Below are 21550 nucleotides of genomic sequence, written 5' to 3' on the forward strand. Positions count from 1 at the left end.
ACTGATTGGTCCCACATGTGGCTTCCCTATAATGGCAAGACAAATCAGATAAGGATTGACCACGAAAAACATCAAAAGTATATCATTACAGAACTAGAGGGAGAAAATGACCCAGTCACATATAGTAGCAATATCATCGGAAACTACTCAGATGAATCATTTCTGTGAAATTTTAATGTAAATACTTCACCCTTCTTGGAAAATTATGTTATATCGCAAGTTGAAAATTTTTCTCAAACAGATACTTCTAAGTATATAAATTTTGTAGATAAACCTGTAGTTAGCTCATTATTTTGGAAATTATTTTTTGATGGATCCAAATCTAACAATGGAGCAAGGCAGGACGCATATTAGTTAGCCCAAAAGGAGAAAAAAATATGCTAGCATGTAGGCTTGAATTCAAATGCATAAAAAATACTGTTGAATATGAAGCATTGGTTCAAGGGTTGTATAAGGCTATCAACCTTAATATCCAACACCTTCAAGTGTTTGGAGATTTGGAAATTGTGATAAAACAAATAAGAAATACTATACACTATTTGTGTGGAGATTTGAAACATTATCAATAATTAGTCCAAGACCTCACTTCTCACTTGATAGCATTTAATATTTCCCCTATCCCAAGACTTCGAAATGCAAGTGTCCATCTTTTGGCTAATTTTGCATCCAAGCTCATTCCACCAAAATATTATAAGCTCGGTCACTTTTCTATTGAATTGATTTTTAGGCCTTATATTCCTAACAATATCACAAATTGGTGAGTCTTTAATAATGATCTGGATATCATAAGTTTTCTAACATATCAAGGCTCTTATGACGACTCGACAATAGATGAAGATCAACATGACTCCCAACTTAAGCAAGAAACAACTATGAATTCCATACCTAAGTCTGTGGTAAAGTTGGAGGACTTATATGATCTTAAGGACAGATTAAAAAACCCACAAATTCAAAACTCCAATGTTCAACTTTGAGATTTGAATCAGTTAATCTTGGAACTGACCTTGAAAATCAAAATATCAATCTATGACTTGGTCTTACACCTATTGAAAATTCAGCCTTCATTCATTTGTTAAAGAAATACAAGAATGTCTTTGGTTGGAACTATGAATACCTTAATGCATATGACACTTTTATAATTCAACATACCATCCCCATGATATCTGATGAAAATATCATCATGCAAAAGCTAAGAAAAATCCACCAAAATTTAGAAAATTAGATCAAATATGAATTGAATAAGTTGCTCAAATCAAAAATTATCTTTCTTGTCAGGCACTCAGGGTGGGTTTCCAATCTTGTTCCTGTAAAAAAAAAAGAATGGCGATATTCGAATATGTCTAGACTTTCACAATCTTACCGAAGTTTGTCAGAAGGACTATTTCTCGTTACCTCCTATGGAACAGATACTACAATCAATTGTAGGCTTAGAACTAATGTCTTTTCTAGATGAATTCTTAGGTTATAATCAGGTTCTAGTACATCCAGATGACCAGCTAAAGACTACCTTTCGAACCAAATCTGGCACCTATGCCTATCAAAAGATGCCATTTGGGTTAATCAATGTTGGTGCCACATTTCTGAGAGCCATGGACATTGCTTTCAAAGTCTTGGTTAATAAATCAGTGGTAATTTATTTAGATGATATAATTGTGTAATCAAAAAGACACGGTAATCATTTAAAGGATTTAAAACAAATCTTTGAGTGTTGTGAGAGGTATGGAATTTCTCTCAATCTGAATAAATGTTCCTTTTCTTTGAGTGAAGGAAAGATCCTTGGATTTATTGTATCGAAAGAAGGGATTCACATTGATCCTAATAGGATAAGAGAAATTTATGGAATCCCTTTACCTCATAACAAGGCATCCATGCATTTTTTCCTAGGTCAGATAAATTTTGTCAAAAGCTTTGTGACTCACTTTTCATGAATTTTTTTACCTCTCCAATCTATGATTAAGAAAATTCTCCTTTTAAATGGGGACATACTGAGCATGAAGCCTTTGATCTAATTAAAATAGAAATCTTGAATGCTGCCTCACTAGAAACCCAAAAATTTTCTAATAATTTAATTTTTATACCTTTTCTTTCGAGAAATCATATGCAACTATATTAACATAGGTCGATGTTGATAAAGCTGAAGCATTGATTTCTTTCTTTAGCTCCAATTTGTATAGGGTTGAATTAAACTACTCAAATGTTGAAAAGCAAGCTTCCGTTGTTTTCAAATCAATAAAGCGTTTCAAGCCCTTTCTCCTCAAAACCCACACCAAGGTAGTAGTCTCGTTATCAGCAGTGAGAAATCTGTTAATACAAAGAAATGTAGGTGAGAAAATGGAAAATTAGGTAACAACACTGCAAGAATATGACATTGAGATTAGACCAACTAAAATTGTAAAAGGTCAAGGTTTTTGGAGAGTGTTAGCAGGAGCATCCAACTTACCAACACTACAAGATTCAGGTGATGATATACAAGTATATGAGGTAAGCCTCAATGACACTGAATCCAAATATGTTGATATCATTTTTATTTAAAAAACGGATATGCTCCCACGCAACTATATTACAAAAGAAAAAGGGCTTTGAGGTTAAAATCTAGACAATATTAAATCATTAATAATGTATTGTTTAGAATAAATTATGATTTTGTTTTGCTTAGATGTCTTGAACAATATGAGGCAGAAAAGGTCTTGCAGGAACTCCATCATGGACCAGTTGGTGGACATTTTGGAGGGGACACAACTGCACATAAAATCCTGCATGCTGGCTATGATTGGCCAACCTTATTTAAAGATGCACACGATTATGTAAGGAAATGTAAAGTTTTTCAAACAGCTGCTGGGAGACAGAGGAAACCTGCATTACCATTGCAACCAGTCAACATTGAACAACCATTTGAACAATGGGGACTCGACATAATAGGTGAGATCGTTCCTCACTCTTCAAAGAAGCATAAATATATCCTTACAACAACTAATTACTTCACAAAGTGGGTGGAAGAAATTCCACTTAAGGTATCCAGTTCTGAAAACATCATTGAATTTATTGATCAGTTTATCATCATGAAATTTGGTCTGCCATCTTCCCTCATGTTTGATAATGCATCTTATTTTATAGGCAATACTATGACAGTATTTTCTCTTAAAATAGGTTTTAAACTTAAATACTCTACCAACTATTATCCTCAGGGAAATGTCTTGTTCGAATCTACAAACAAAAATCTCATAATAATTATCAAACGAACCATTGATCAAATTCAGAAAAATTGGCACAAATCTTTAATATTTGCTCTATGGGCAAATCAAATAACATAGAAGGCCTCAATAGGTACTTCTCCTTTTAATTTGGTCTATGGGAAAGAAGTTGTCCTCCCTACAAATGTAGCTATTACCTCTTTAGCCCTAGTTCAATTTATTGAAGAAACCCCTTCCTCTTCTATGCAAGTGAGACAATCACAAATCCTTAAGATCAAAGAAGAAAGGGAAAAGGCCAAAATTACACATGCACATCATCAATAGTTAGCCAAATCTTACTTTGATGCAAATTCTGTAAGTTCAAAATCCTTTCAAACCAAAGATTTGGTATTGAAATGGGATAAAGCACATGAGGAAAAAGGTAAGCATACCAAATTCCAAAGAATGTGGCTTGGACCATTTCATATTGTGGAGCAAATAGGCCCATCAACCTTTTTATTGGAAGACTTATCAGGCAAGAGAGATTCTCTGCCTGTTAATGGACAAATCCTGAATAAATATTTTTCATAGAAGATAATCTCTTCTATTCCTTGTAGATTATTGTTTTTACTTTTTATATTTTGACTTTTCACTTGTATAAGTAGAGATTGTTAAGAAGATTATTTTTACATTTGAAACATAAGCTAAGTTCTATCTCTCTGAAATTTCTTGTCCTCTACCAAAATTAGTTGTCCTTTGGTAAAACTCAACTTTGTAAAAGAACCTTTGTTCTATCATCAGTTAATAAAAGTATCTATAACAAGGCAAGGACTCTCTAAAGAGAAGCATCTTTAACTCTATAATTGTCATCCATAAACTCTCAAGGAGTCAATGATTCTCCCCATCTAGTGAGCTTTCACTTTTTAGAGTGTAATTCTAAAATATGCTTAAACTTAAAGGATAAGAGGTCTCATCAAGAGCCAACTTACCATGATCATAGGGAAGTAACAAGCTGACATTACCAATACTACATACCAAAATAGGGTAATGGCTTGAGATTATGATTAATCAAAAGACAAGGGGTCTCATCATGAGCCAACTTGTTCAGTTAAAGTTACAACCAGTGAATGGCATTGTCAATTTTGGCCACCAAACCAAGACAATGACCTTTAAGAAGAAAAATGAAAATTTTAAGAAAAGGGAATTGTTTAGAAAAGAATGAGAAAGCAAGTAAATATATCAATTTGAATTTGTCTTTAAAAAATGCACTCTTACCTAGATGGGAAATTGAATCATTGATGGTTAAAAGGTAACCTTGTCAAGGCTATGGACGCCTGCTGGCAGCAGACGCTCTACCTATGACAACTGAGTACATCTAAAATCTAATTTGCGAGAGTCCCTTGTTTTTATCTTTAAAACCAAGTAATGGATGATGTAGACAAAGCAATTTTCATATTGAAGAGGATAATCAAATGGATGACAATTAAGTAGATTTTGTTTTTTTATTCAGAGAAATGTTACTTATCTCATATTTCATGTATTTTTATTTTTCTGAACTACCTTTATTTTGGAAGTTTTTAGAAATTTCAAAAAACAGTCAGAGATAACTGGTTCTTCCAATGAATCGCCAATTGTTGTGCTATTCAACAACACCACCCCCCCCACCCCCATTTATTAATATAATAGCTAATATTCTATTAATAAATGGGGACCCTTGATAAAATCCTTCCAAAAAACAAATTTAGCGTTTAGACACTTTCTTTTTAAAATTTTGGAATAAATCAAGGTATCAAGCCAAAACACTTTAAAAACTAGAAAATACTCACCTTTTCGCATACTGCTAGACCAAGTGTGTCATAAGCCTTGTTAAAAAGCAAAACTCGCGAAAAGTGATCAAAAGGAATCACCGTGCTTAACCTAAATATCATTATGATTTTTCATTTAAAAAATAAGGCCTAAGGCATTTCCTATTAAAACAAAAACCTATATCACATATCGTCATTCACAAAGAACACACTCTCATGAAGCATGTTGAAACATGCAAAATGCGATATTGCGATGATCCGGATTTAAACAGGAACACAACAAATTACAGAGATAACCATATACACAAAGATGCAGCGGAAATAATACTTCATTTCATTAATGGAAAATACTGAAATATGCTTACAACCAGAAATGGAAATAAACCAGCTAGGGCGATGGTAGCTTATCTCTGAGAAGAGATGTGGTGGCTACATGCTTCTGAACTGTGTTACAATGAGGCTCGAAGGCCTATTTATTGTTGAGAAACAATGGAAAACCCTTAACATTCCAAAACCTAACCCTAGGAGATGAAACGCCAAACTGTGGGCCCCGTTTGGGGGTAAATTGGTACATCAACTTCCCGGGGTCGTAACTTTGACATATGATCTCCGTTTGACGCGTACAATAGCTCGTTAGAAAGATCTATCCGAGTACTACCACTTTGGGAGGCAACATTGGTCCATGGACCCCTGTTGCCCCAGATTCCCAAAAAGACGTCGTTTAGGGCCTCAAAACGGCTCTGGAAGTTCAGGACCCGAAAAACTGCTAAAAATAGTAAACTGTGCTACAATTAAGGAAACTGAAAATGCTGAGAAAGACAATGGTGGGGGTCCAGGTGGACTTGGCAGGTGGCCACCAATATCCACCTGGATCATTCCTCCCCGCTTAGGAAGCAATGGTCCCCATTGCGTTGAGCTCCTCCATGAGATGAGGAAACTTCTGCTGAACTTGTTCCCTGTTGAGCCACTTGCCCTGCTGAAGGAGTTGGCCTGCTTTGACAACTCGATACAGTTGGATATTCTGTTGGTGAGTGTTCTTGATCTGTGTCTCCATGATCCGATCAGTTGTAGCTTGTTCCATGCAATCTGGATTTAACTCTGTGGGCTTGAGCTGTTCTGCAATGTCGGATGTGTCTAGCAATGGTGGAAAGTATGGCCGAAGGCGGTCCACATTGAACACTAGGTGCAGGCCAAGGAATGGGGGAATGCTGAGCTCAAATGCATTGTCTCCCATCGCCTTAGTAATGGTGTAAGGACCATATCGGAGTGGTCTCAATTTCCAATAGGCTCCAGTAAGGCGTTGCTTTTGCAAATGCAACCAGACTTTGTCGCCCACCTGAAACTTGTGTGGCACCCGGTGTTGATCATGTCGCTGCTTGTACTTGGCATTTGATTTCTCAAGAATGTCATGGACCTGCTGGCGAATATGTTGGATGCGCTCAATGAAGCTGGTGGCCTTATCTGTTTCGGACTGGACATGAGCTGAATTCATGTGAGTAGCTGCAAGGGGCATGGCCACATCAATGGGGCATAGTGGCTGGAATCCCAAACCCACCTGAAAAGGGCTATGGCCAGTGGAGCTGTGAAGAGCTCGGTTGTAGCTATGATGAACATAGGGGAGGCTCTCGTCCCATGTGTGTGGATGCTTTGAGTTATACATGCGCAGAATGTGCACAATCATCCTGTTGACAACCTCTGTTTGGCCATCAGTTTGAGGATGGAAGGCTGTGGACTTCGTGAGTTTGATGTCCAGCATTGACCAGAGACTGGACCAAAATGTGCTGAGAAACCGACTGTCCCGATCTAAGATGATAGACTGTGGGATCCCAAAGTTCACCCACACTCGCTCAAAGAAGAGTTTAGCAGTGGCTTCTGCTGTGATATTCTTCTTGCAGGCCATCATAATGGCCATCTTCGAGAACCTGTCGACGACCACAAAAACACAGTCATTTCCATGCTTAGTGGACGGAAGGCCTGACATGTAATCCATGGATATGGATTCCCAAGGTCGACTAGGGGTAGGCAATGGGGTATAGAGGCCGTGCTTCTTAATGGTCGGTTTGGCAATGGCACAGGCAGTACATGATCGGATGTACTTCCCAACATCCTGTCGAAGATTTGGCCAATAGAAATAATTTTGCAGTACTGCCACTGTTTTCTCGACCCCAAAATGCCCAGCATCCCGACTGTAGTGTGCTTCCCAAATCATCTTGGCACGCTCGCTTGAAGGAACACAAAGGTGACCGAGGTGGCATAATAGGGCGTCCTGGAGGTGAAAATCTGCAACATGCTGACCTTCCAAGAGTGTCTGGTATGTGTGGCCGAATTCTGGGTCGCTTTTGTAGAGAGGTGGCCAATCAGAAGTCTCGTGCCCACAAGAGTTGAGCATGGTGGTCAGCGCCATGATTGGTGGCCGGCTGAGGCAATCTGCAACATTATTGGTGCTGCCCTTTTTATACTTGATATTCAAGTGAAACTGTTGCAGGTATGTAGACCACTTCTGATGGCGATCATTCTGCAATTTCCCTTGGGTCTGTATGAACTGCAGAGGTCGGTGGTCTGTGTGGATGACTGTTTCCTTCCCCAAAATGTAATGCTTCCATTGTCGGCAGGCCTGTACAATGGAATACATCTCTTTATCATAAGTGGGGTACTTCCGGACTGTGTCTGAAAGTGTTTCACTATGATATGCCACTGGATGTCCATGTTGAGTAAGGACTGCCCCAATAGCATAGTCAGAGGCATCTGTCTCGACCTCAAATGGTTGTTGTAAATCTGGTAACGCGAGCACTGGTGCTGTGCAGAGGCGATCCTTCAATTCCTTGAATGCCTTCTGTTGAGATTCAGACCAAAAGGATTTTGCTTTCGCCCCGCCCTTGGTGACTTGACTCAAGGGCCAAGAAATATGAGAAAACCCCAACACAAACCTACGGTAGAAGTTGGCAAGACCTAGAAAGCTGCGGAGCTCTGTTAGAGTGGTTGGAGAGGGCCAATCCCGAATGACTTGGATCTTGGCCGGATCGACATGCACCCCCTGTTCATCAATGATGTATCCCAGATACTGAACCTGGGTCATGCCAAAAGTGCATTTCTCCAAATTGGCACATAGCTTGTGTTGCCGCAGTGTTTGGAGAACCTGTCGGATGTGGTGGAGGTGCTCTTCCCAACTCTGGCTAAAGATCAGAATGTCATCCAAGTATACTACTACAAAGGAGTTCGTGAATGGCCGCAAGATGTCATCCATTAGCCTCATAAAGGTTGCAGGAGCATTCGTCAATCCGAAAGGCATGACCAACCATTCGAAGAGGCCCTCCTTGGATTTGAAGGCAGTCTTCCACACATCGGAGGGTTCGATTGGTACCTGGTGATATCCTGACTTCAGATCGATCTTGCTGAAATATTTCGCCCCCTTTAGTTGGTCTAGGAGGTCATCCATCCACGGGATCGGGTACCTATTACGGACAGTGATCTTGTTCAGCGCCCGATAGTCAATACAGAGTCTCCACGTCCCATCCTTCTTCTGTACCAACACGATCGGGCTCCCACAGGGTGATGAACTCGGACGGATGTGACCTTTCTGCAGGAGCTCCTGAATCTGCCTCTTGATTTCATCGTTCTCCAGAACAGAGCGCCGATAAATTGGTCCATTGGGTAGCGGCGCACCTGGGGTCAGATCAATGGAGTGCTTGACTTGACAGTGCAGAGGAACCCCTGCCGGGGAGGTGAAGATGTCCTCGTACTCCTCCACAACCTTGTCCATCTGTAGTTGTCGTGCAGAGGGACCCCGTTTGGAGGCCGTGGCCACTGTCTTCTTCTTTCCTTGAGGGCGTATCATCAGGAAAACAAATTTCCTGGTTTTGGAAATGATCTTACTGCATTGTTTTGCAGTAATCAAAGAGAGGGCGGCAGGTGGTGCTACCTCTGGTATCCTGAACAACTTATTTCCCAATGTAATAATAACAGCACGGGGCCTTGATTCATACACAGCATGTCACTTCCACAAGTATGGTTGTCCTAGTAATACATCACAAACTTCAAGGGGAGCAATGTCACACAATACCTCATCCGTGAAGGGCTTGATGTTGTATGGAAGGCGACACTGCTGGCTCACGCGAAGATCTCGTCCTTGGTGAAGCCACCCAATGGTGTATGGTTGTGGATGTGCTGTGGTCGGTAAGCCCAACCGCTTCACGACCTCTGCCGAAATGAGGTTCTTTTGACTCCCGCTATCAACAATGAACTGTATCGGGGAGCCCTTTACCCACATCTGGGAGTGGAAGAGACGCTCCTCCTCCTCTGGATCTTCGGGTTCATTTTTCTAGATCTTTGCGGTAGCAACAGTGGCGCTGGGATCCGTATCAATGATCTGCTTCCCTTTTTCATACCCCTTATCGAGTTCTGACTCAGAGTCGGAACATGCACCTGATTCTGAAACCTTTAGCTCAGCCACCAGTGACTTCTTGGCCCGACACTCACTTGTGTTGTGAGTGGAGCTCTTATGGAACTCGCACCATTTTCCAGTGTCCTTTTTCGGCTTCGCGACGTTGTTCTTTGCTTGCGGCTTCGGTTGGTTGTCTTGGGCTGCCCCGCCTTGGCTTTGTCCTTTGTTCTATGGTTTAGGGGCACCTTTCCCCTGCTTCGAATTCGCAGATCCAAAGTCTCGCTTCTTTTGTTTAAACTTCTGCTCGACCTTGACGGCATGTCGGTATGCTGCGCCGAGCGAGGGGATGTTTAGGAATTGTATTTCTTCCTGGATGTACTTGTGCAGGCAGCCACGGTATTTGAGTATCAAATGTTGCTCTGAGTCCTTGATACCCAACTTTGTGCGAAGGGTATGGAAAAGATTGGTGAACTCCGGCACGTCTTGGTCCCTTCCCTGCCGCAGCGTGGTCCACTTTATGTATTCATCCTCATAGCTTCCGACAGGGTAGTACTGTTCCTTGATGGCATCCCGGAACGGATCCCAGGTGGGTGCGGCTGAAAATAGTGAGCCAGTACTTTCATCCTTCTGCTCGCAGTAGGTTTCCCACCAGTCCTTGACGTGGGGGGCTGCTTTGAGAAGAGCAAAAACAATCTTTTCCCGACTCGAAAATTCATGAACAGAAAAATAACCCTCTAGCAGATTTAACCATCTATCTACGGCATCTGCGTCTATCTGACCCTCGAATATGGGGATTTCAAAATTAACTTGTACCTTAAAGGGTGTGGCGTTTCCAGAGTAGCTGCTGGAAGCCGATGCGTTGCTTCTGGGTAGCCGCTGAAGGATCTGGGCAAAGCTGTCCATCATCGCGTTCCGTTGTCGCTCGAGGGCTTCTTCGAGTAAGATTTTGATGGGATCTCCTGCCCCCTCGTCTTTCTTCTCGTCCGCCATGGGAGGCCGTCGGGATTTGCGAGGCTGGTCTTGCAAAGGTTCAACCAGTTCAAGCCCTAACTCCTTATATCCCGACCTTGTTGGGGACATGCAAAGAAAAACAGAGAAAAAGCAGACCGCTCTGATACCACTGATCCGGATTTAAACAGGAACGCAACAAATTACAGAGATAACCATATACACAAAGATGCAGCGGAAATAATACTTCATTTCATTAATGGAAAATACTGAAATATGCTTACAACCAGAAATGGAAATAAACCAGCTAGGGCGATGGTAGCTTATCTCTGAGAAGAGATGTGGTGGCTACATGCCTCTGAACTGTGTTACAATGAGGCTCGAAGGCCTATTTATTGTTGAGAAACAATGGAAAACCCTTAACATTCCAAAACCTAACCCTAGGAGATGAAACGCCAAACTGTGGGCCCCGTTTGGGGGTAAATTGGTACATCAACTTCCCGGGGTCGTAACTTTGGCATATGATCTCCGTTTGACGCGTACAATAGCTCGTTAGAAAGATCTATCCGAGTACTACCACTTTGGGAGGCAACATTGGTCCATGGACCCCTGTTGCCCCAGATTCCCAAAAAAACGTCGTTTAGGGCCTCAAAACGGCTCTGGAAGTTCAGGACCCGAAAAACTGCTAAAAATAGTAAACTGTGCTACAATTAAGGAAACTGAAAATGCTGAGAAAGACAATGGTGGGGGTCCAGGTGGACTTGGCAGGTGGCCACCAATATCCACCTGGATCATGCGATGAGATGGTCAACCTTATCGCATCGCGTCGGAAACACTTAAGAAAGGTTTAAATTCTTACGATCTGCAAGATGTTGTGAAATGCGATAAAAGCCTTAACCTGATTAAAGCCTATGTCATAAAGTATCACTTAAGACTTGCACGCAACAAAAAACACTTTATAAGGTAAAATTTCCATAAAAAAAGCTACGCTTTAAAGAACACATGGCTTATCCCGCATCTCACACCGCTTATGCCGCATCTCGCATCTCGTAGGAACCTAAGGAACTCCACGAAAGTGCAAAATAAATTATGCGATAATGTGATTTGCGATATTGCATTGCAATCAAAAAATCAACATTCTCATAAACTAAATCTTGCCACCTTAAAAGTTTTACTTCTTGTTTTACGATGCAGAACATTAATGAGCAATAAAGTTAGTGATAAGGAACCATTACTGGATATTTAGTATGGGTTAATGACATTTATGTTGAAAAGCGACTCGATGTGATACGATATATTTTCATCCGTGTTTAATTAAAAGCTCCTTTCATGTCACCTTTTCAAGGTTATCTGTATCATTCATCCTCATTTACATTCTCGCTTACATCTATCTGATATCTTCTGCTTTGCTCCATTTCAAGAAAAATACGTAGGAAGAGTTGGTAGAAGCAATGGTAAACAAGGGAAAGGTAGTTGCCTCTGAAAATTCAGAAATCATCTCTCTTTTCTATGATACTACATGCAATAGAGACAGAGGAACTTCAACTTGGGAGGCCATGTGTGATTTTTTAGAAGAGGAAAAACCAAAGCCATTAGTATCAAAGGCCACGACCAATGCTCATGTTTCCTCTGATGCCTCCTACTTTAAGACAACGTGCTCATTACTACACCACATAAACGCAAGAGTGAAGATAATCCCATACATGGATATGGTCAAGTGGATAACAGATGTTGTGGACATCTCGAACAGATAATTCAAGAATAAGAGGCAAGAGATTATGGGATCTTTTTCAGAAGACAGCCTACGGCTAATGTACCATTTACCAGTGCCAGAGAAGCTCTACAATAAACAATTACTCAAGCAATTTGCTAAGGAGAATGAAGACCCGACAGACGTCATGTGGGCTTGGAAAACAAGCGAAGGAAATCTCAAACGGGATAATATGGGTATGTATTCTACGGTATCTATCTCTCCCCCTTATAGTTTTGCAACAACCATGCTATGTAGATTGTTTGATAAACTCGATAGCACCAAATTTTCCGTGACATGGCTTCCATTAATAGATGCAACTGTGAACGCATCAATAATGAATTGAGCTCAAATTTTGTTTAATAATTTGGCAAAAGCCATTATGGAATATAGGAGAAAGAGAAGTCCCTCTTTAAGGGTTTATCCCCCATTTTTCTTGAGCGCTTTTGTAATGGACGCAATCTATTTTAGTTCCAAATTTCCCATTATGGGATAGAAGTGGACCGCATATTACCCACTTCCTACCATGTGTACGATAAGATTTTTTGGGAGTCTCAGTTTCACCCCCATTTCTATAATATTTTTCAAGGAGTGATGCTACCCATCCATAAACAAGTCTACAACACAACTGACCCTATGTTTTCAAAAGAAGCTGAAGTGGATATCTTGCCTTTAGCCGGATGGTTTGGGGAGGAAACATTTACCTATAACAGAGTATTTGGGAGCACTTCTTCACTGCATGTTCTCCCATACTATGTCCCTAATATGTTAATGGCCAAGGAGATAGCCTACCAAACAACAGGGGCTGGTGGGTTGAGCAAAGGATTGAAAGAGCAGAAGAAGGCCATTTGGCCTACATTTCCATTGCAATGTGGTGCGTTTGTGCTACATTATTTTGAACATGCATGGAAAGAAGCAAAGATAATGAAGTCTCTGAAATTAGCTACAACCATGGGAAGGCAATATGACCCAAATGGCACTGCTAAGGAATTCACTACTATGGTGAAATTAAAACCATTCACCCATGAGGAGGATGCCTTCAATGACCTCTTCCGACAAAAAGAAATATTTTTTCAAAAGTGATGCATATGGCATCACTAGTTTTTGCCCCAGATGATGTTGAAGCTTTCCATGTGTACAACAAGAGGAGATTATTGAAGGTCCCATTGGACCTACTACAGATTGAACCAATAAGGGATCCAACTCCAAGTGTAAGCTTGGAGGATAGCTCCAAAGACAATTCCGAAGAAGAAACCCAAGAAAGATCTACTCATGAGTCAGAGCACTCGGAGCACTAGTCTCGAAATGGGGGAGGCAATAAAAATAAAGATTCCGAAAAGGACATAGCTAGAACTACAAAGGAAACAGTCGAGCAAACCACAACAAAGAAATAAGCAGAAGTTCACTCTACATCCACTCAGTTAGAAAAAACCCTAGTTACTGATTTGGAAAAGGAATGGGAACATTTCAACAAGAAGCTTCACACAGATAAAGAAACATTTGAGATACAGACTCCTAAGCAAGCACAACACATGTCAACTAAAGAAACAACAATAGAGAAAATTGTAGGCACTCAGGATGTTGAGCTCATTCCTACCACCCCCAATTCAGAAATCATTTTGAGAGTTGAGGAAATTTCTCCACTAGATGTATTTTAGAGTCCTACCCACAAAGGTGTCATCATGAGACAGAGGAAGTAAAGAAAGTTAGACATTGCAGCTGTTACAACTCCTGACAATGAACCAATGGACATTGTATGGAAGGACTCGCCCATGGACACATATAAAAATCTCACAAGATTGTCGTAATTCGCAGGATCCTATGCCATGAAAACTATTAACAAAGCGATAGAGGTCCAAATGTTGCTTAAAGAAAAGGAATAAATAATTTTGTTGTTGGAACAACAATTGGATCAGGAGAAATCCAATAAACAAGCAGAATTACAGGTAGCCCAGCTCCAGTAAGAGTTTGAATGGATGTGAATATAACATCAGGCCAGCCTAGCAGAAAGAGATGTGCGGATACCAGCAGTGACAGATAAGTATAAAGACAATATGCAAATTGATGAGTTCATGAAATAAGAACTCTGTCTTAACTCCCAACTAATGGTGCAGAAGGAAGTTCTTTGCCAGAAAATCTCGCATATAAGTCCTTATTGCAAGATCAGTGATAAGCTAACAAGCCAAGTTGTCAACATGAGACTTGAGTCTGACGAAATCCATAAAAATATTTCTAACTTTATCACCTGGCAAGAATCAGAAGAAGGGAGAAAGGTTGATTTGCCAGAATTGGAGGAATCGCATAAAAACATCGTGTTCACAATTTGGGATTCTTGGCTCAAGCAAGCAGAAAGGGCGACAACAATTGTAGTAGCAACAAAAAACAACATAATAGAAGCCATCAACAAAAATAAGCATGGTGCCAACCTAGTTACAGAAAGAATACCAAGATTTCTTCCAAATGTTAAACAATTAGAGCAACAGTGGAGATAGGTAGTAAAGGAAAAAGAGGAGGTGATCAGACAGATGAGCAAGCTAAACTGGGAAGCGTATTGGCAATTCTTGGTAAAATCATACAGTGAGTGGATGAACTTGAGATGCTTAACAACCTCCACACAAAAAATGGTGCCAGTGCTAACAGACGTTATATTTGTTGGGCAGTTGAAACTGCGATCAGGAAACCGACGCAGCTCAAGCTTATGACAAATATTTGCGATCTCAAAGGTCGAATATAAAGGAGTTAGTCACTTAGTTTATTTTATTTTTATTTTTACTTTCGCATGGTGTGAGGCAGGTCATTTAAACCTCCTTAGCTATTTTTTCAATAATCATTTTTAGGACCTATACTTTAGTATTTAAACCCCTCTCATGCATTTAGAGAGGGGTTGAGAAATTTTATCATAAACATTCTTTGAAACATTATACTTCTATACTTTTGAGGAGGTTCTGATGGAATGAATGGAACGTGATCTTTTTTCTCTTAAATATCTAGCATGCTCTACTGAAATGCACCTTTTTACTCTTAGAATACGTTGGATCGATTGAAATTTGGTCAATATTGTTGAAGCACATTAGCAGGACTTGTCATATATGGTAATTTTATCTTATGATCTTGTTTTATTTATATATCATGCAATACTTCTTCTTTTAATTGTTTTCTATGTGAATGTATGAATTTTAGTTTAGCGTCATTGCACTTTTGTATGATGTTGGCTTTGACTTTATTTTGAATACATGAACGATTTATATGCGATATATATTTCACAATCATTTTAGCTAACTATTTATCCAAAACTATTATTGTTAAATGATTTCATTTCTTATTGCATTTGAATGATCTATATTATCAATTGTTGTGGGATATTATTGTATTTTACATATTGTATTGAATTCCCAGGTATATTTATATTTAAATAATGTTTAAACTAGGATATATGCATGTGTTTAGTAGTTTAGATTAGATTACACTTAGCTTAATCATTTCCCCGTTATGTCATATATCACCCCATCGACACTATCAAAATCTCTTCTGGGAAACTAGTCCTATTATCCCCAGTCGGAGCCAATACAGCAAACAAAAAAGGAGCTCCTAACCAAGGTCTAAACCGGGTGGTTTTCCCCCACATTGTACCAATGCTTTTTAGGGCTTCAACACCACCATAAGGAGAACCACCATCAAGAAGGGAATAAACTATATTGGATGAGGAACTTGGAGAAAAGAAAAGATGGGTGATGAAGAAGGGAATGGACCTATACAAATAGACCTGACACTTTTGAATTCCTCATCCAAGATCATTATGGGTTTGTTAAAATGAAGAACATTCCTCTTTTTTCCTTCCAAATTTTCATGGCCTTTCAGTGGAGGATCCAGATAATTTTCTGTTTCAGTTTGATGTTATTTGTCATAGTTATGATTATTCTACGATGCCCAAAAATTGAAATTATTTCCTTTGACTTTGAAATATGTCTCCTTTCTATGGTTTATGGGACTTGGGGGAAATTCCATTTTCGCTTGGGATGATATGAAGAAGGAATTTTTGAAGAAATATTAGGACTATTGTAAAGTTCGAGATATCAAAGAAGAAATCTGGGGGATTACGTAGAGAAATTCCAATATAATTTACAAAGGATAAAAAAAAATACTTTGCACCCAAAAACCCTATATATCACTTTTTTTAATGGAATATGAGAGGAATGTCATGAAACATTAAACCTCATGGGAGAAGGAGATGTTTCTTTATTAACATATGAGGAGATCTGTAACTTGTGTAAACGGTATTCTAGAGAGAGCTAAACATATGGAAAGAGTTCTTGGGTTGTGGTCTCTAACATTTGTAGCTCAAGTGCGCAGGTGTGACTAAAGTTGAGATAGGTAACTTATTAGATAAATTCAAAACCAATATGCTCAGTACACTTAACTCCGAATTAGACACCCTCCAATCCCAAAAGAAGAAACAAGAGGCTAAGTTGGCCTTGGCCATATTTTTCTCCAAATATCAAAAGAACCATATTATTTGAGAATTTCCTTTAAAAAAATTTGAAACATGTAATATTTTCAAGAAAAACCATTCCACTCAGGATTTTCCTTCTCTACCGGGGCTTAAGGAAATTTTTCAAGAGGCTAACGAGGAGTATAATAAAATTTGTTTTATGGCTCAAAGGAAACCATGGACCCTTATATCATATAGACCTACATCCTTTTATCCTTCAATCCTTTCAAACATTTTATCCTCTTGTGGTTTTGCTACATTGTCCCCCTCAAATGAAAAATCAAGGTTATGCCCGAGGTTGGAGAGGACCTTTCCCCTTTGGAAATATGTCACCACAAGCTCCACCTCAAGCACATTTTAAACAACTTCAATTAAATTCTAATCAACCTTATTAAACTCCAAAGTGACCTTAAATAGCCACCTAACCTATACCTAACCCAAAAAATAAATTAGTACATCCACCTAGAACATTGAACTACCTCTATCTCCTACTCATTCTCTTTCATCAATGGACTACACAAATATTCATGTACGTTATGGAAAAGTAATAAAAAATCAAAATCATCCTATCATCTAAGAAAAAGAATGAAGATAACTCTCTATAATGAGAATTTATTTCCTCAAAACCTCAAGATACTCCAATGAAACGATATCATTAAAATGAGCCATATTTTGCTCCTTATTTACAGAGTTTGTGTCTTTAAAAAACCCCTATGCAACCTAAGTTTTATTTCTTGGGAGGATTAAGAAATGTATGTGTGAAGGTTTCATTGCTTGAAGCCATTAAGGATGTCCCTCTATGTGTAAAAGTAGTCAAGGTATTTTTTTTTAATGAAGCCAAGAAGGAAAAAGAAAGAACCCAAGATAGTTCATGTGATTGGGAAATTAGTAGATTTAATGTTGGGAAAAGTGTTATGGAAAATATGGGGATGTTGGAAGCCCCATCATTACTGTTAACATTAATAATATCCCCATATACAATGCCTTACTAGATTTAGGTGTATCCATAAACTTCATGACCGAAGAAACCATGTAGAATCTCAAATTACTTGGGCTATGAATAACCCCTAGTGTCCTTCAACTAGGTGATAGGTCTAGAATAAAACTTGAAGGAATGTTGTAGGATATTGAAGTTTCGATATATTCATGGAAATATCGAACTTAATTCATGATTCTTCAGCCCGAAGCTAATCTTGGAGGCTACCCATTAATCATAGGAATACCATAGCTAGCCACAAAAAATTCCCATATGAATTATAGGTATGGGAATATTATTATCTCCCATGGAAATTCCAGTAAGAAGCTTACTCTTTATCCTTCTTCTAAACCTTCCCTAGACTATGAAATCTCTCTTTGGTATGAAGACAATAATGAATAATTATCCTAACCTCTCTTGACGCTCAACAAAGACTCAAAGTTTAAGGAAAATACTGAGGATAATCTAAGTTGTACCTTTAAAACACAATCCCCACATCAACTATATTTCACCACTTAGTCAAGTTTTAGGTAAATAATCCTAGGAAACATGTTCACCCAGGGAACTAGCACAACAACAAGATACAATAACTCCACCAAATACTATTATCTAAAATCAAAGTAGGGTTATTGAAATTTACCATGAAAAACTTTGAGCATTAACACACAAATGGAACCCTCACAACAAAAGAAACTTATAGAAATGCTAAGGAAAAATAGCAATGCTTTTGCCTAGGATTATATTGACATGAAAGGAATTCCTCCCAATTTATGTACACATCACATCTACATAATGGAGGATTACCGATATAGTAGGAAACCCCAAAGAAACGTGAATCTGACAATGAAGGAAATAGTTAAATAGGAATTTCAAAAGTTTTTGAATGCAAACTTCATTTACACTATCTTCATTAGTAAGTGGGTCTCACCCTTATTCATTGTCCCTACAATGAATGGAAAATGATGACTGTGTGTAGATTATCAGGAGCAAAAGAAGGCTACTTTAAAATATTATTTCCCCTTTCCTTCATTGATCAAGTCTTAGAAAGCCTAGAAAGGAAGAAAACATTTTATTTTCTTTAAGGATTCAGTGGATATAATTAGATCCAAGTATCCCTCGAAGATCAAGAAAAGAAAACATTTACCTATCCATGGTGAACTTATGCATACTGAATACTTTCGTTTGGGTTATGTAATGTTATGAAAACTTTCTGACGAGATGTTCTTGACATATTTTCCAACTTAACCAATGACTATATTGAAATATATATGTATGTTTTTACTATATATGGGGAGAATTTTGAAGAATCCTTGAAGAATATTGAAAAGGTATTAGTTTGATTTCAAGAAAGAAACCTTTCTCTCAATAATGAAAAATGGCAAATGCTACTTGTTATCACTCTGAATTTTCGCTAGAAGTTATCAGAAGAAGGAAAAGGTTGAGTTAAATACAAACCAATATTTTAAGTATAGGCTCTAGCCAACCTATAATTCAGAGAGGGCTCTCTCTATATATTTTAGCTTTGTTTGCTAAGATTTTAGGCTAGTTCTTAAAGTTCAGGGGGGTTTTGGATTTCTAATTGGAAGTTGGATGGTGGAATCCTTAAATAGATTGATAGAATGGTTTCTTTGGCTATTGGACTATGGAGTCAAAGAAGGGTAGCAGAACTAGGATTAAATCATTAAAGGGAGTGTTCAATGGGCAAGCTAGCAAAGTGAAACACAGGTTTTCAAGTTGAATGGGTGAAATGATCTTAACGAGGGTGAGAGGGCACTTAAGAATCCTCAAATTGGGACTAAAAGGATGAACAAAGGATGATCATGAGCAAAGGGAAATTAAGAATCCTTTACTATAGACCAGAGGGAAACTACCTAAACTAAGGAGGAATCAAGAATTCCTTAACTTAGATAATTTTAGCAGAAAACATACAAAATGCCTAATAGTCAAAACAAAGTGCAGTGAAGCAAGTTTTGAGACATCATTCCATATCAAAGCATTTAGATTTCAGATACATTTAAGATTATGGAAAAACTTTTAAAGAAAAATGACAACACAAAGAAGGTACTTGTCTGTATTTTGCACTACTCATGAATCCAGTGAAATGTCTTTGCTTTATTCAATAATCCAGCTTGTTGGTCCAACAGTGATACAATAGCTTACAGTCTTTCATCAAGAAAATTATAGAAAATACTATGAATCCACCCTACATACTTTGAATTGTGAAGTATTTATACAAAAACTTACTACCAGATATCTCAAAACAACTTGAGATTTAATCTAGGAAATACAAATATCTTCTTGCAAGAAGATAGAGACAGCTAATGAACTACTTCATGCTGTCCCTTTTATTATGGTTGTGATGGCCTTTATTGTTGAAATATTAGCCTTTTAATGTGGCTTGCAGTTGCGGAGTTTCACGTTGGATTCTTCTTTACTTTCATCTTTCAACTGATACTCTTTAACTCTGATACTCTTTGACCCTACTACCCTGTTTTCACTTGTTTTACCTGGCTACCTTCATTTTTACTATGTAGCAAATTTCTGTTGTAAATTTATCACAGTAAATCTATCCTTTTGTCCCACCATTCTGTGTTTGGTAATTTCACATTTAACATTCTCCTGTAGATTTCATCAACCTCAATATACTTTGCAAAATTTGGCTTAGTGAGGAACAAATTTTTTACCTCATGCTTAAGGAAAAACAAGTTCTCAAAGGTGTCATATAATACTTTTCCTATTGGTAGGGATTTTATGGATGACAAACTGGCCTATTCCTTAGCCAATTTTCTGAGTCTCTCACCATAGTCCAACTGTGTCATTAGTTTATCATTGATGACCATAGGATTGGGTAGACCTTTCTCCCTCAAAATCTGGAATTTAGCCATGAACCTATCAATGGCTACTTGCATATTGTGGCACTTTTATTCCAAATTAAGCATAAGGTTCCTTTTGGAAAGGACCTTCCTTATTTCTAAAATGGCAGCTGTCTTATCTTATATATTTATCTCCTGGAGCTCATATCTATTCTTGTTGTTAAGGAAGTGGATGAGTCTATTTGCATCCTCTGGCTTATTTCCTAATTCCTCCTTCACTTTTTGGATAGCTTATGTAGCTATCTTTACCAGTTCTATTTGTTCAAAAATTACTTGGATTGATGGCCAAATATCATTGATAGAGTCAATGATATTGTCCCACAGCATTTCTTTGGTTTGTCCAAGTGGTTTCTCCAGTGTTAAATCCTTTTCTAGGATTTTGATTCTCTCACCCATTCTATGGGCCCTTTTTGTTTCTTCTTTCTGCTTCAGTTGGGCAAGTCTGCAGTCCGTTTCCAAACTTGCAACCCTTTCTCTTAACTTGTTCATTTCAGTAGCCCCGATAGACATCTCTTCCATGGCTTTGAAAAGTTCTACTGCTTTCTCTCTTGATGCACCTGTTGTTGATGTAGACTCTATTGTTGTTGACAAGGCTGTTGCAAGTGGTGTTGTAGGTGCCAAAGATGCTACTAGTGTGTAGGGCACTGCTATAGAGACTATGGGAATAACATTTATTGAAGAGGTGGCCACATCTACTTGTTTTAATTGGATCAAAGCATCCAATTCCTTTTCATTCTCTTTGAGTTGGTCATTTAATTTCAAGACCAAGTCCATTAGTTCCTCATGCCCCTACTGGGCTTCTAGGACTTCCAGTGTTTGTGGATGTTCTAGCTGAGTTATTTTAAGTTGTTTCTTTAATGAAACTATGTCATTGTTCTTCTTTTTCATAAGTTGTTCTGTGGATTTTATATCCTTGGGATTGTGTCCCAATTCACTTACTAAGTCTTCTAAGGACTTGATCCTTGTGTCCTTAGCCTGTGAAGAGTCCTTCTCCAACTGGAATTGTGTTGAGATGTTGTTCAGGGAGTTCTATAGCTGATGGGTAGCTACGGCTTTACCTATCAGGGTGGAGTATATCATCTCTCCAACCTGTCTGTGTAGCTCAGTCTGGTCTATCGGATGGATATCCCTTTCCAACACTTTGAAATCTAACCTTTT

The sequence above is a fragment of the Pinus tabuliformis genome, chromosome J (assembly GCF_031772625.1).
Source record: "Pinus tabuliformis cultivar Carrire ecotype Pingquan chromosome J, CPIR1, whole genome shotgun sequence".
NCBI classification, from domain to species: Eukaryota; Viridiplantae; Streptophyta; class Pinopsida; order Pinales; family Pinaceae; genus Pinus; species Pinus tabuliformis.